This window comes from Schistocerca nitens, chromosome 1 (genome assembly GCF_023898315.1).
Source record: "Schistocerca nitens isolate TAMUIC-IGC-003100 chromosome 1, iqSchNite1.1, whole genome shotgun sequence".
Classification (NCBI taxonomy): Eukaryota; Metazoa; Arthropoda; class Insecta; order Orthoptera; family Acrididae; genus Schistocerca; species Schistocerca nitens.
The window spans coordinates 100,668,060-100,682,822 of NC_064614.1; positions in this window are offsets into that span (position 1 = coordinate 100,668,060).

The window sequence follows — 14,763 nt, forward strand, 5'->3', positions numbered from 1 at the left end:
AGGAACTATTGAGACTGAGAAGTGGAGGCTCCAGCGAATGAAAACTGACAATGACGTGGAGAAGTGTGTGCTGATCCATCGCCCCTCCATACCGCATTCAATGACGCCAATAGCAGAGGATGACACGGCGATTGGACGGTATCGATGGTCCGTAGGCGGAGTCAGCGTGTTTCCTGTGATGCCACTGTGTCGGCAAGGAGGCGTGTCGGATGTGATGGAGGTGAACCTTGAAGAATCTCCGTCTGCTATATGACCCATCCGTACATTTTATTCTCTTTTATGCAGTCATTTATCACCTCTGGCGTTGAGATTACTCTCCTAGCTTTAATTTTTCTATATCTATAAACATTCTCCCACATCTGTTAGATTTCATCTTAGCCCTAGATGTACTATGCAATGAATGCGTGAATGGAAACTAGCTGTTTACGCAACTAATTGCCAACTAACAACACATCTTTAACTTGAAGCCGATTATTTATTGTCTGTGTTAGTTTCTTCTCAATTCTGATGCAACAGAGCAGTAATTACATCCACACTTGGTGAAACATGTTCAGAATCTGTTGCTGGATAAATGAATAAATCTTGAGCAGCGGGGAGTAAGGCACGTTAAATAGCGAAACAAAATTAACTTTTATTTTTGTTGTCACTTTGCTTTGTGGACACAATACATATCAAGCACGTGTTATAATCCTTGAAGAGATATCTATAAAAAATTCACTCATTTCCGTGAGAATGAGGATTCTTGTTGCTTCATGAACAAATGACTGCACTTTCCCTAACAGATTAGTGTCTTCTGCACAGCAGCATATCCTGTCGTGTGACCCCCGCCGTGATGCTGCCATTGACCACCCTGTCCTTACTAAACTGAAAATCTTGAAACGGATGATTCGTGTTTCGGTTTCCGCGCTAAGCAACTACTTATAAATGGACATGATTGAACCTAACCGGAGAGTAACATCAGTACTGAGTCCACAGTTAATACTAGCGGGTCAACATACCCGGTTTTTAAAACTTCGTGTTCGTTAGGGTTGCCGTTAATTACTTCACGGAGACAACGAGCTTATGTTCTCGTCCACTTTGCCATATAAAGCCGTCAGCATGCCATATTAACCTGATTTATGTTTTACACAGGAAGTAGGACTTTTATGGTACCCACTGAGAAAATTAAATGTCACTAGTCACACAGTGATAACATCACAGTATCTTGTCTCGAAAAACATGAATGTCTTAGATTATGGTTAAATACCGGTTAAATAAGTAGAGGAAAAGCAACAAATGAAAACATGACTGCGAAGTAAAACTTTCACAGGATTTCAACGTGGTGTGGATGCGGTTCCGTTTGGGCCCCGGTCAAGAGGAGGGTGGTCTTCCGAAGTCAGAAGAGCCGCAGAAGATGCCGATGTCAGCTGGTGGAGGAGACGTCAGTCCTTGGCTGCAGGATACACAGCAGGAGGAGCGCATCATGGGAAAGGTAAGACGACATAATGATTACCAGGGAGGGCAAGAATATTGAAGTTACACCGAAAGTTAGGGCAGTCAGATTCCAATTCTGAATATGTGCACGTCGGGGAGTAAGCTGTTCTTCCATCTGGTATTCACTGTGAGTGACTCTCCTTTGGGTCACGACCAACTTATTAAAAAAGCGCGTTGGTATCCCTCGTAAACATAATAACTTTAAAAAGGGTCCACGTAAATTCAGTTCAATGTCACTGTCAGTTCCATCTTGCTAACGCAACATTTTAATGTAGCAAAGTCATGAGACAATTATGGAGCTTCTATTAGTACAGGGTACAAATGTAAGAGATAAATCTGGCACCAGTTCTTTATTTCTGAGTGTGTATAGTCTTGTATTGAAGGGGAGCAGGGACTGCAGGAATACATATCGGTTTAATGTGAGATAAAATCTAGAAGCGAACCAAAGAAAATGGTTTATGTTTGAATGTGTACATCACTAAAATCCAAATGTGCTTTTGAGTAAAAGTTTCCACTGCGTAGATAAACCCTGTCAATTCTACCTAGCTAGGAACATCCTAGGTATGCTGTACAGAAGATGTTCGTAAAATACGGCACAAAACGGTGGCAGTCTTCAACCGCGGTCATCCAGACGTTATAGTGTTTGAAGACAGCACCTCCAAACGGCCGCTGCAGTTAGCAACACGTCCCCAGCGTGTTCTACTGCGTTGACTTAACAGTCTACTGACTGCTTTGCTGCGGCGAGCCACGAATTCCTCAACTTGCTATAAACTCTTCATGAAGAAGCAGGACGTGCACCCTACGGCCTAAATTTTATGCTGAATGTGCCCCACTTTCTGTCTTTCAAATCAGTTTTTTTCCCTCTACAGCTCCCTCTAGTATCACTGAGGTTATTCGCTGATATCGTAGCCCATGTCCTGTCATCGTGTCCCTTGTTTCCACTGATTTTGATGAGCTTTTCTTAGCGTATGCTGTGTACAACCTTATTTCTTATTTTCTCAGTCCACCTAATTCGTGTCATTATTCTTTAGCCCCACTTCTAAGATCCTTCGATTTTTTTCCGTACTCGTTTTCGCACGGTGTATGATTCACTACCAGGACAATGCTGTCCTCCAAACGCACATTCCTTTTGTTTGTTACCAGTAGGCTTCTCTTGGCCACATTTGCTCTCTGTGACTGTGCTACTTCGGTTTCTATGTCCTCCTGAAGTCTTCCATCATGGGTTATTTCCCTTTCAAAGTAGCAGGACTACCTAAATTCTTCCGCGTCGTTATCCCGAATTTTGGTATTTTCATTTTTCCACTTCTCATTATTTTTCTCATTTTTTTGGTTTACTCTATATCCACGTTCAGTGCCCATTAGACTGTTATTTCATGCAACAAATCCGTTCTTCACTTTCACTGATGATAGCATTGTCATCAGCGAATATCATTATTGATATCCTTTAACCTTGAATTTTAGACCAGCTTTTGAACCTTTCTTTAATTTCCATCATTGTTTCTGTGCTGTAATCACTGAAAAGTAGGGTTGAAAGATTGCGTCCTTTCTTACACTCCAACTCGAGACCTTTAAGCTACGTTTTTCAATTTTCATTTATAATTTATTCCTACCTCTCTCACAATTTAGAATGTCTTACACCGTTCCACACAGTTGGAAAATTTTTGAACGTTTAGTTACCCTACGACCATATCTTGATTTTTCTTCAGCCCTACTTCCGCTGTCAATCACAGTGCCAGATATGCCTCTCAACATTTCGGTGTATTATTCTCATCAGCAGTTTGGATGCACGAGATTTTGAGCAGGCAGTGCGATAGCTCTCACACTTATTTACGCTTGTGAGTTTTGTGTATTAAACCAGGGACCTAGAAACTATGGAGAGGCTTCGTCCCGCCGTAGCCCTCAGTGGCTCAGAAACCCACAACAGGCCACAGCAGCTCACCCACCCCACCACCGATCCACACCGAACTTAGGGTTGTTGTGCGGTTCGGCCACCAGTGGACCCCCTCTCGCCCCCCCCCCCCTCCCCAGGAACGTCACGTAACAGACGTGTGTAACCCCTTCGTTTGCGTGGTACATTACGATGTTAGCGTACGTTGGAGACAGTCTTTACACACCAATCGCCGACATAGTGAATAGTGTAAGTGAGGAGGAATAAGGGGAACCAGTCCGCATTTGCTCAGGCAATTGGAAAACCGCCTTAGAGACCATCCACAGGCTGACCGGCACACCGGACCTCGACACTAATCCGCCGGGCGGATTCGTGCCGGGGACCGGCACGCCTCTCCGCTCGCGAAGCAGCGTCTTAGTCCACGCTGGTAGTGGGGCGGGCTATTTATCCATCCTGACTTCGGAATTTTACGGATGACATTTTTCCAAATATCATGTTCATGTAAGGAGACGATACAATCAGGATGCACATCTAATCCCAAATGAATTTACAGTTACTAAGAAGGAGTAATTCTTTCAATGAAGCATTCCGCCAATGCATAACGGAGGAAATTCTTCCACTTACGCAATGCTTGTTTAACAATTGTACGGAATTGTATGCACTGTCCTAGCTCAATTAATTTCAGTGGGTTAGAGTATAAATGAGAAAAAGAAAAACGGCCAACAGCTTCACATTCACATCTCTTGTTTTAAAGCGCTGTTTGTGGAACACTGCTATTATTGTTTATAGGAGTTCCTCGTAGTGGTTTGGAACCTTGCACTGCTATGTATTAATAATATTAATGTCATCTTAAACTTAGGGGTTTTTGCTTTATTTACTATCTCGGAATTTGTTGTTGTTGTTTTATTCAGTCCAAAGACTGGTTTCATGGAGCTCTCCATGCTACTGTATCCTGTGCAAGCCCCTTCCTCTCCGAGTAACTACTGCAATCTACATCATTCTTAATCTACGTATCGTATTGATGTCTTTGTCTCCACACGATTTTTACCCCCAACCCCTACTCCACTCGGGTGCTGAACTGGCGATCCATTAATGTCTCATAATGTATCCTACTAATGGATCACTTATTCTAGTCAGGTTGTGCAACAAATTTGTTATCTCCGTAATTCAGTACCTCCTCATTAGCTACGTGCTCTAACCGACTAATCTTCAGAATTTTTCTATAACACCACATTTCAAATATTTCTACGGTATTTATTACTTCTATTTTAAGCGAATTTGGCAGTGCCTCATTGTATGACGAAGTAGTTTTCGATGACAGTGTCCCGTGGAATGTAACGAATTAAAATAAATCAGCAAAAAGTAGTGTAGTCGACTACTTACAAGTGTTTAAAGGGGATCAAGGCCGAGTGACATTAAATTCCTTTTTTCAGAAACAGCACTAGTTTGAAACAGACATTGCTCTTTTCGCGTAGGAGGTGATAGACTATCCTCAATGTTGATCACTGATTACTCAAACGAGGTAAGTAGCACTTGACCCTTGACAATTCCGTCGTACCGAGCGAAGTAGCGCAGTGGTTACCACACTGGACTCGCTTTCGGGAGGACGACGCATCAAACCCGATTTCGGTCGTTGTGATTTAGGTTTTCCTTGATTTCTCTAAATCGCTTAAGGAAATGCTGGGGTGGTTCCTTCGAAATGGCACGGCCCCTTTCCTTCTACATCGTTCCCTAATCAGAGCTTGTGCTCGGCCTCTAATGACCTCGTTCTCAACGGGACGTTAAACACAAATCTCGTGTTACGCTTCCTCTTCCGATTCCATTCTGAACTGCGAAACCATCTCTTGCACAGAAATGCAGAAATATTTTGCCACTATTTCGTACGGGGGACTAAATGGTCAACATGCCCTAGTGCAGAGAAATGCATGGTAATCCACACGACACTCGCGAACTACGAGCCAGTTGTCAACATATGGAGACATTAATAGTGCCTAATCAACTGATACTAATAACACAAGAGTTGCTTATTTTATTTACTAAATTCAGACTTTCGTTCTTAGCGGAGCTCTCACTGCTAAACTGATGTAGAGATTCGGCAGCGCACTATGGCAACGTCAATATTCAACCAGTATTAACTCTTTCCAAAACACATTTAAACAGTGCGCACATTAAATTACATATTCGTGAAGAGTCTACTTTTACGCATTTCAGTGTGAGTATTCGTTTTGTGTGCAGGTGAGTGACGCGACTGCTGTCTCGACGGTCGCCGAGGTCAACTCCGCCCCAGACGATGTCGCTTCCAGTGAGGGGGAGGTGCCGCCTCCAGCTCGGCGCAGACGCGGCTGTCGCCGTTGCTGGGCGGAGAGATTGGGCGCGAAGGTGATCGTTCTGCCACACGGTCGCCAGGGCTACCGCCTAAGTAGGAGATGAAGCTTTGACATGGGGAAGGAGAACTGAAATCCTGCAGAAACTGCAAATTTCTGGTCGTGTGAAAATGATACACTTCACAATAACAACGGGGCTGAGGGCTTCAAAATCGTGCCATGATATATTATGGAATAATATTGTTCAGCAGGAGCCTAAAAAAAATTATTAAAGTGTGGTGGAGAACATAGTTCTGTAAGGATTAGAGATGTGGCATGAAACGGGGAGATTTAGGGAGATAATTAGAACACCGGAATAGGACTATATGAGAAGTCTGCGGGTAACGTGACAAGATAAATTTCGAAATAAAGTGTGGAGACCAATAGAGATAACGTGCTCCACTGCAAAGTCTATGAAGAATACAGACATTTACTGGTGCTGGTACGTTCGAAGATTAATCAAAATTTGCGCCGAGGAAGATTTCAACGTGGAAGCCGCGCGGAAGAAAGAGGAGAAACAAGCGTAAAATTGGGAAGAATACAGACAGGAAGAAATTGGAGACCGGAAGACTGGAGCAGCAGCAGCCTGTCGAGAGCGAAAACGACTAACGGTTAGCACCAAACGCTGTTGAAGAACAGAAGAAGTTTTTCGCTGCTCAGCTTCGACTTTGGTTCAAATCGAAAAAAATGATATTAACGGAAAAAGGGTGATTTTCTCAACTGTTTTCACCTGTTCGTTGTTTGTCTTTTATGAGGTTATTGGCAACTGGTATAGGAAGACATTAAATACGAAGAATTACGTAAGAGTTGAACTTTCGCATATCCAGCTAACAGTTAAATTAAGGAAACTGGTGCAGTGGACCATCCGGCATCACTGAAAAGAAGTCAAAACGTTTTTGGTTTTGTACCGCTTTCGGAAGAGTCATGTAAATTGATGTTACTAAATTCAGTGTTTTGTATATTGACAAACCATTTGCTTAAGACTTAATAAAAATTTAAAAGTGATATAACATCAAAATTTTTTCTTTGATTTTGTAAAGTATTATTAGAGTCTTACAGCATTTACGGTTTATGGAAATGTGATGCTATTGAATATTCTGTGAGTCAGTATTTAACTCTCCTTCATAAGGACTAGGCGGGTTAAACTGACGAAATGTCTACGGATTTATAGATGCTAGGACACAAAGTAACACTCTAGGAATAACTGGCTGGGTTTCGTCTATTCGCAGCTGTATGAATATGGATTGTTTCAACTGTCATAATTTACTCTGCAATCGGCTGTCAGCATACGTTCAATTAAATGAAGGCAATTTTCTAAATAGTTACGAAAATATGTAGTTATCTCGTTGAAATGGTCACAATGGCGGATATACAAATTTCGCCCAAGCCGGTTGTTAAGGTTTATAAAACAGCTTCCTCACACTTTTCACTTGGTAATCTCTTAATAATATAAGAGACAGATTATTGTTAAGAAAAATAAGATATCCATCATTATTGGTACGGTACAGATAGTTATTCGCACAAATACATTTTCTAAGATATGTACATCCTAAGACAACAGTGAAACGTGGAGGGAAGATATCGAGGGAACTGAAATAAGAAGGAATAGAGGCAAACATAAACATCACTTCAAAGATATACTCGACCCCCTCCTTTGGAAACAGTATGAACTTATTTCACCGAAATGACCCCTTTCTTAGTTATTAATTGCTTAATGTATAATTCATTCAATATAGTTACCAAAGAAATCTTATTAGCACAGAAAACGTAAGAAACGTTAATACGTCGTCATAATTACTAGCTGAGAATATATTTACAGACAGAACCAATTAGTTAATTGCTGATGCTAAACTCTGGAAACAAAATACGCAGAAATTAATGAACCACTATCAGTTCACTATCCGAAAACCGTTTAATTTATAGTCAAAACTTACGGTGAGTTTTAAATTTGCCACGAACTACATAGGGGTATAGAAAGAAAGTATCACATTGAAATTGTGGAACGATACAAGATAACTTCACGTAAATAATAATCGTGAAGAATTGCTATGGGTAAATAAATAATTAAATTAATGTTTCACGGTTATTACAGAAGTATGATGCAGTCACACCTTCGTCTATATTATTACTCTGCAATTCACAATTAAGTGCCTATTACAGGTTTAATCGAACCACCATAAAATTATTTCTCCATTGCTCCAGTCTGTTCTCGAATAGCGTGCGGGAAATACGAACAGCTACATCTCTTCGTTGGAGCAGTTTCAACCAATTTAACACTACTGCCATTCACGCAGTCTGACAGCTCACAGTAGCACGGCGACGGAGAGATTGTCTTTTCTCCCGACGATCAGTACGTCGTGCACCATTGACAACCACACACCGGTGGCACCGTTTGCGATGTATCCAAGAGCACAAGGATTGCAGCAACGAGGAGTGGGGTCGTTTGTTATTCTCTGATGACAGCAGATTCTGCCTGAGTACAGATTCTAGTCGGACGCTCATATGGCGAGTGGTGGGAATACGTGGTGCGCCCAGGAACATTGTCGAACATGATCGTTGTGGTCTATGTCCTATGGCGTGGCGACCAATAATGTTTCATGTGCGTACTGACCATTCTTTTTTTAAAGTGGTACACTCAGCGGTCACCGTTATTGGGACACTGTACAGCTTCCCCACGTGCATCTATTCAGAGGAGCAACGAGGAACGACATTTTTATGGTAGACGCATTCGAACTGCACAGGTGGAGGAATTCCAGGAACGATAGGATATTCGGTGCATAGACTAGCCTGCACTCTCATTCTGACTTAAATCTAGAACACTAACGCCTATTTACTTTTACTAAATGCTAACGCTATGTAAAATACACTCCTGGAAATGGAAAAAAGACCCACCATACTTGCTCCGGACACTGCGAGAGGACTGTACAAGCAATGATTACACGCACGGCACAGCGGACACACCAGGAACCGCGGTGTTGGCCGTCGAATGGCGCTAGCTGCGCAGCATTTGTGCACCGCCACCGTCAGTGTCAGCCAGTTTGCCGTGGCATACGGAGCTCCATCGCAGTCTTTAACACTGGTAGCATGCCGCGACAGCGTGGACGTGAACCGTATGTGCAGTTGACGGACTTTGAGCGAGGGCGTATAGTGGGCATGCGGGAGGCCGGGTGGACGTACCGCCGAATTGCTCAACACGTGGGGCGTGAGGTCTCCATAGTACATCGATGTTGTCGCCAGTGGTCGGCGGAAGGTGCACGTGCCCGTCGACCTGGGACCGGACCGCAGCGACGCACGGATGCACGCCAAGACCGTAGGATCCTACGCAGTGCCGTAGGGGACCGCACCGACACTTCCCAGCAAATTAGGGACACTGTTGCTCCTGGGGTATCGGCGAGGACCATTCGCAACCGTCTCCATGAAGCTGGGCTACGGTCCCGCACACCGTTAGGCCGTCTTCCGCTCACGCCCCAACATCGTGCAGCCCGCCTCCAGTGGTGTCGCGACAGGCGTGAATGGAGGGACGAATGGAGACGTGTCGTCTTCAGCGATGAGAGTCGCTTCTGCCTTGGTGCCAATGATCGTCGTATGCGTGTTTGGCGCCGTGCAGGTGAGCGCCACAATCAGGACTGCATACGACCGAGGCACACAGGGCCAACACCCGGCATCATGGTGTGGGGAGCGACCTCCTACACTGGCCGTACACCACTGGTGATCGTCGAGGGGACACTGAATAGTGCACGGTACATCCAAACCGTCATCGAACCCATCGTTCTACCATTCCTAGACCGGCAAGGGAACTTGCTGTTCCAACAGGACAATGCACGTCCGCATGTATCCCGTGCCACCCAACGTGCTCTAGAAGGTGTAAGTCAACTACCCTGGCCAGCAAGATCTCCGGATCTGTCCCCCACTGAGCATGTTTGGGACTGGATGAAGCGTCGTCTCACGCGGTCTGCACGTCCAGCACGAACGCTGGTCCAACTGAGGCGCCAGGTGGAAATGGCATGGCAAGCCGTGCCACAGGACTACATCCAGCATCTCTACGATCGTCTCCATGGGAGAATAGCAGCCTGCATTGCTGCGAAAGGTGGATATACACTGTACTAGTGCCGACATTGTGCATGCTCTGTTGCCTGTGTCTATGTGCCTGTGGTTCTGTCAGTGTGATCATGTGATGTATCTGACCCCAGGAATGTGTCAATAAAGTTTCCCCTTCCTGGGACAATGAATTCACGGTGTTCTTATTTCAATTTCCGGGAGTGTATATCTGTATGTCTTAAAATGGGTTAAATTTATGACCTACTATAATTAACAGCTTATCATTTATTTTAATCCTTCCATATAATAACACTTATTGTACAGAAGTGGTTGTCATATAGTGCACAAAAACGTTACACATTTATTTATTATCATACGAAAACGAGGAACTTAGTACAAAATGTCATATTACAGGGTTCAAAATTTATTTTCCGGGTGTCTATAATTAAAATCTCCCTATTTAACTCTTTATAACGCGGAAACTAAGTACCGTTCGAGTACCAAACTTGGTAGCAATAATGTTCTTAGAGTGGGATGCTTGATTTCCACGGGCCACAGCACCACCATTCAGTTCCAACTAAGGTCATCAGGTGATCAGGTCTGTCATCGTTATTCATAGTCTCACATACCTGACCAGTAGCAGTGCACGTGTCGACGTATCAACATTAGCTTGGCAAACGGAACAGGGCGTTATTGGTGAAGCTCTATTATCAAAGGAAGAGTAATGCTGTAGCTGCACTTCGAGAATATCGCAGGATGAATGCGTTACAGAAGCGTCCTCTTTCTCCACCTGTTGTGCAGAGTGCGATGAAGAGGTTCGAATCAACTGGAGAACTGGGCGTCGCTCCGGGAAGAGGCTGACGTTTAGTTCCCCACAGGTGGTTGATAAAATCTCTGCGCACAACTCCCGATCCTCAGGCAGTGCGCGTGCTGTGGCATGACAGTTGGACATCCTGTGGTCTTCTGTACGGAAAGTGCTTCAAACCATTCTCACATGATATCCGTACAAGACCCATATTGTGCAGCAGCTTGCACTACAGAATGGACAGCAACGTGCTGACTTCGCTCTGCACTTTCTCGCTAGAACGGAAGACCTGGCTCTGGACCATCCTATGGATAGACAAAGCTCATTTATCTCTGACAGATGAGGTGAATACTCAGAACTGCCGAGTAAGGGGCTCTTCACCTCCAGTCTCTGTGCATGAAGTTTCTATGTGTGGGGAACGTGACATCGTATGGTTTGGCTTAACGGCTACGTTCATCATTGGCCCACTCTTTTTGGAACTGGTGGGCTCTCAGCCACCAAAGACGTGCAGTGTGACTGGCCAGCGTTTCTGCCATATGCTTCCCCAGTATTTCATACCTGCCCTACAGGAGAGAGACACATTGAACTCAACAGGTTTCATGCAAGATGTGGCCCCACAACATATCACTCGTGAAGTTCACATGCATCTCTGAAACACATTTGGAAACGAAGGAATTATCAGCCGATAGTTTCCAAGTGCTTTGCCGGCACGATCATATACCTGTGTTTTCTGATTGTGGGGCCACCTGAAGGACAGGGCAGGATTTGTCAGGGGAACATTCACACATGAGCTGATCTGAAGCGTGGCATATCAACAGCGGTAGCCAGCATACCTACGGACATGATTTGTTCTGCTGTGAAGAATGCAATCCTGCGCTTTCTGACGCTTCTGAGCACTGAGGGGAGCCATATTGAGCCCACTTTGTGTTGCAGTAATGGTACAGGAATGTAATTGTGTGATGTACCGTAGCAGCACATTGAAAGCGTTTCAATTGAATTAATCCTGCCTTAACCGGTCGCGGAGGTCTCGCGGTTCTAGGCGCGCAGTCCGGAACCGCGCGACTGCTACGGTCGCAGGTTCGAATCCTGCCTCGGGCATGGATGTGTGTGATCTCCTTCGGTTGGTTAGGTTTAAGTAGTTCTAAGTTCTAGGGGACTGATGACCACAGCTGTTAAGTCCCATAGTGCTCAGAGCCATTTTTATCCTGCATTACTTCCCTTCCTCTTGTCCATGATAGTAAAGCAACCGAGTTCGGCAATCGTACGGTAATTAGTTTCCGTGTTATAACGTGTAAAATACGGAAAGTTTAATGATAATCACCCGGCACAGATTGATTTTTGTAAACACCATACGGCGAGGGAATTAATCGACCCAGAAGTTTTTCAGTTTCAATGGTGTGGGAATGGAACACCCCGCCACAAGAATTTACCAGCCCCTTGACCAGCGTGAGAGCAGGCTGCAGAGCCTATATTGCTGTCCGTGGTGATCACTCACCCTGTAGAGAACCACATCTTTCCATTTGTAATGTCCAGGGCAGCATCACAAATTGCGGTGACTTCAGTGTAATGATTGTCGTTAAATTAACAATAATGTAGCAGATAAGGGCATGACAGGGCTCCTTCGAAAGTCTTGTGGTGGTAAAATGGACGCCATTTTCGGCCGTTAGACGGAGGGATACCAAGAGTTGAGAGCCAGCTACAAAAGACCTGCACACAATGGATGTCCACAGATGTCACCCCTATGTAGCCCCGTTCTGTCAACTGTGTGAGATGGTTGCCCTCGGCTTGGGCAGAGCTAGACGCTATATTATTAGTGGGGATTGTTCTTTCAGGGCCCACCCGCGTCGGTTGGTATTTGGAGCCAAGGGGTCCGAGCTATGAAAAAAGGAAAAGTTTGAACGGTGAAACTACAAGGCAACCTGAGTCTCCTTGTTAAGAAGACATTTGCGAAGTCGATCTGTGCCTTCACTGACGGCACTGCGCAAACATGTGAGCCATTTTTCAATACAATGAGGAGATCTCGTCATCAGTTTTCCCCGTTGGACACTACATCTTACCCACTCCGATTTCGCTCTTGATAAAGCACCCCTTTGGGTGAGTACAAGCGGTAGGGCAATGAACTGTTTCTAGGTTTCCTATAAAATGCGTGCCTCAAGAACATGTGTGTGTGTGTGTGTGTGTGTGTGTGTGTGTGTGTGTGTGTGCGTGCAATCAAGCGCTCAAATCTGTTGTCCCAGTAAAATTCAATGTACCCTTTGCCCGCATCTAGACGCTATCTTTAGCATAATGAATACGGCTGTGATAGCCCAGTATCATTTATGTTTTCACTGCAGGAGGCGTTAATAATCTCAGCACTTCTGCTTGGATGCAACTCTCGTGTGCCATAACAGGCGCATTAAGTGAAATACGAAGAACCGAAATTAAATTTATCAGTTAAATTGGCGGTTTCTCATGAGCTTTATACGGAATAAAGGAAGTAGTACCTCAAGAAACAAACGAATTACAACATCCAGAATTAACGTTAGTTTCTAAACTGAAAAAATGAAATTATATGGGAAGACATAAGATGAAACAGGCAGACAATATGTGGAGGCAGCGCGGACTTGTCCCAGTAGACAGTTTCACACAAAAGCTGAATAACCTGAACTATCAGACGTCTGACTGACAGCGAGGAAATTCGCAGAGTTTTACAGAATGTGGATGTACATATATACTTGGTATGACTGTAGAGATCGAGATGTGAAGGTGGGAAGGACACGTCACTTTGAAAATGAATCAGGAAATTCTTTTATAGAGTACAAGATGTATGAAGATACGTATATGAAAACCTAATGAACGAGGAGTAGATGACATTAGAACAAATTCACGGGCAGTATCGATACAAATACTAAGGACAAATACACGGGAAGGTTTGAAGCAGGCCTACATGGAGCAGTGGATGTTGCCTATGAATTCCTATCAAAAATGTGTTGTAGTACTAGAGTTTCTAGAAACTTTTTTTGTTCTGGCTGGATGTTATGCAAGTTTAACAGACAGTTGTAGGGAAGAACGACGACGCAGCGAATACAGTTACGTAATATTACATATGCGAAAGTAACAGGCAGATACCCGGCTTCAAACAGTAACTATGAGAATTGCCAATGAAGAGTCTTGCAAATTCGTAGAGACATCGACAATGTTTTGCAGTTAATATTTGACATAATGATAAGGCGTGATGCTAAACAGCACTTCTCGTTGTTTCTTAATCATGAAATTCAGAGGTCTTATTCAGACACTTTCCGTAAAAACATCCTCATTTGCACCAAGCACTAAAGAAGACGTTGTTCGTGGTATATGTGAGGATATGAAAAAAAATTAGAGATATTATAACAGACGAGATCTAATCTATCGAAAGTCAGTTGGATTAAAGCAGTAACTGAAAACGACAGTACTTTAGTACCGTAGCACAAGTGCATGTGATGCGCTATCATATTCCTCCGATCTCAAAATCTTAGCCATGTAGTCTGTTTGCACCAAGATCTAGTGGCTCATGCGGATTTCGGATGATATTGAAAGATTATGACTTTTCAGTTGCGTACAACATTCCCAAAGGTGAAAGTTGTGTTAGCTACTTGAAACAGATTTGAAATCAAAAGCCTCTGACCTGTTAGAATTTAAATGATAATGATAATTTCATATTGGTTACACTGAGAGTCTCAAGGTGAAACAAAATTTAATAAATGAAGTTAGTAAGTAATAGGAAATGTAGCCTTATTCCGCTTCAGTTACACTACGTAGGCGATTGAAGTGCAAACACAGCCTCCGCAATACACCATAATTAATATACCACGCAAACATTGGGGTTACAGTCGTCTGATATGAGACGTTTCCGGAGGAGGGGTGGGGGGTCCTCTTGGGACCAAACCGCACAATAACCCTGGGTTCTGAGTGGGGAACGGCTGTAGCAGGACTTTGAATTTCGCCGCGCTACACTCGTCCCCTCAGATATAAGTCATGCCGTCGCAGCGCTATTAGCGCTCGACGGCAGAGAAAATATATAAGAAAATGAACGTAATAAAATTGTAACTCTTTTTGTTATCTATCCGTCTTTTGTCTCTTGAGAGCAGAAGCTTAACTTATTTATTAGCTAGTCGTGGTCTGATTAAAACGAAAAACAACTTATTGATGTGCAGACGTATTGTGGAAATTTGTTTGAA